The sequence below is a fragment of the Nicotiana tabacum genome, chromosome 9 (genome assembly GCF_000715075.1).
Source record: "Nicotiana tabacum cultivar K326 chromosome 9, ASM71507v2, whole genome shotgun sequence".
Taxonomy (NCBI): Eukaryota; Viridiplantae; Streptophyta; class Magnoliopsida; order Solanales; family Solanaceae; genus Nicotiana; species Nicotiana tabacum.
Genome location: NC_134088.1, coordinates 31685809 through 31688344, shown reverse-complemented (window position 1 = coordinate 31688344; position 2536 = coordinate 31685809).

The following is a 2536-nucleotide window of genomic DNA, read 5'->3' as shown; positions in this document are numbered from 1 at the left end:
TATCACTAGATCCACTACCTCATATTCTTCCAACAATTCCTTCCTCATCAGCGCTCTCTTCACTCTATAACACCATTGCCCCTGTTTCTTCATTCAAACAAACAAGAGTGGGTGAAGTAGATCCAGCAACTTTTTTTTCTTCCCTTCTCCTCACATATGCTTCAACACCCTCACTCAATTTTTCTTTTTTTTTTTCATTTTTACCACCAATTTTTTCAGTACCAACAGTTTCTACGCCAGCAATAGAATCAATCAACACAAACCTAGTTTCAAGATTTTCTGCAATTTTAGAAGCAACAACAGAAGATTTTAATCCAGAAGTTACATGTTCAGTTTTAGATGAAACTGGTTCTTCCCCCCTCAGTCGCATACTAGAAAGAATTATTAGAGTTTTGTGCTTCTTCTGCTTGACTAGCCTTCAATTTCTCATTCAACTTCTTGGCTTGTTCTCTGCTTGCTACTCTTTTGCGAGCCATCATTTTAACATATTTTTATTGGGGGTTTGGGTGGTTGAAGGTGTGGATGAATGTTTTTTGGGTGGTGAAGAAGGATTTTGAGAATTCTTGGTATTTTCAATTGTGTTTTCCATCCGATCTATTTAGAAGGTTCAAAGAATTTGAGATAGATTTAGGGTTTTGTTGTTTTGATCTTTTAAAGGTTTGGATAAAAGAAGAAGAGAAAGTCGAATCAATTTAAAATGAGAATAGTTTGAGTGTATAATGATAACTTTTGGAGGTTAGAAGTCTTTTCACCTTGGGAGTGTCAGTATAAAGTGACTTTGGACTCTTCCCCAAAAGTTTTGGCAATTATGGCAGGTGGGTCTTGGGGTAAAACTGGTTCATTTATAACAGATTGGTTTAAAAAGAGTTTGGGATAAAGTGGACTCTTTTTCAGATCATGATTCATATGCAGTTATTTCAACTTATGCGGAGTATAGAATACATACCTCATAAGCTCGATGAACTAGGTTCTTCAATGAAAGTTCTCTTGTGTAAGACCGCATTTTTAAGAAAGTAAGGGTAATATCATTAGACATAAGTAAAATATTTTAGTACAAGGCACAAGAGTATACTAATAAAAGTATGAGATTGAGCAATATCTAATATAATTATTTACAAAATTTACAAATAATCTAACCAATCATTGAGTTAGAACCGGTTTCTTTTAGGTGATCTTAATCATCCCTAATTCTAACTTATTCTTTTCAAAGTGATCCCTACTCAAGGCTTTTGGGAAGATGTCATCAATTTTCTTATTAGTAGCATAGAATTCCACAGTAATCAAACTCTTCTCAAAATTATCCCTTAGAACATGGTGCTTAACATCTACATGCATAGTTCTTTTGTGATGGACCGAGTTCTTGGTCATACTGATTGCACTTGTATTATCACAAAAGATAGGGATACAACCTACATCAATTCTAAAATCCATTAATCACTGCTAAATCCACATCAATTGAGTACAACATGAGACATCAATCATATATTCGGCTTCAGCAGTAGATAAGGCCATAAAAGTTTGCTTTTTGGTGGTCCAAGATACAGGACATGAGCCAAAATAATGTGCCTGTAACGACCCGACCGGTTATTTTATTTTCTAGATCCTCGTTTCCCTAATTAAGACTCCTAGTATATACCTTTACTGTTTTATGACTTGCGGGGATGGTCGGTTTGAGTTTGGAAGGGTTCAGGTTGAAATCGGAATACTTGGTTCCTTAATAGTGGCCTAAGATGGCCAAGTTTGACTTGAGTCAATATTTTAAGTAAACGACCTCGGAACCGGAATTTGATGGTTTCAATAGGTTCGTATGATGATTTTAGACTTGGGTGTGTGTTCGGGTCGCATTTCGGGTGATCCGGGAGCATTTTGGCGCTTAATATTGAAAGTTGGCACATTGATGATTTTCAAGTTCTTTAAATTTGGTTTGAAGTAGACTTCAATGTTATCGAGGTCCGTTTGGGATTTCGAGCACGGGAATAGGTCTGTATAGTAATTTATGACTTGTACACAAAATTTGATGTCATTCCGAGTTGTCTAAGTAAGATTCGACGCGTTCGGAGCTAGTTTAAAAGTTTGAAGTTCAAAAGTTGATTCAATTTGGTTTTGGGGTGTGATTCTTAGTTTTGATGTTGTTTTATGCCTTCCGAGGGTTTGATCACGTCCGTATTATATTTATGAACTTGTTGGTGCAATAGGACGGGGTCCCGGGTGGCTCGCGTGAGTTTCGGACCACCCAGAGTTAAGTCCAAATTTCTGATATCTGCTGTTCCGGTTTCCTTCTTCGCGAACAGGGAAAAGGCTTCACGTTCGCAATGAAGAAATTGGGCATGGGAGATTTTTTTCTACGCGTTTATGAAAAGGAGCTCGCAATCGCGAAGGCTCTAGGCCACTAGCCATCGCGTTCGCGCGCGTTCGTGAAGAAGGCTTAGCCTGGGGGCTGGCAGGTTAAATGCCCTTCGCGTTCGCGAAGGGCTGGCTGCGTTCGCTTAGGTTGGCAGGGCTTGTGTTTTGCGTTCACGGAGGCTTTCTCGCGATC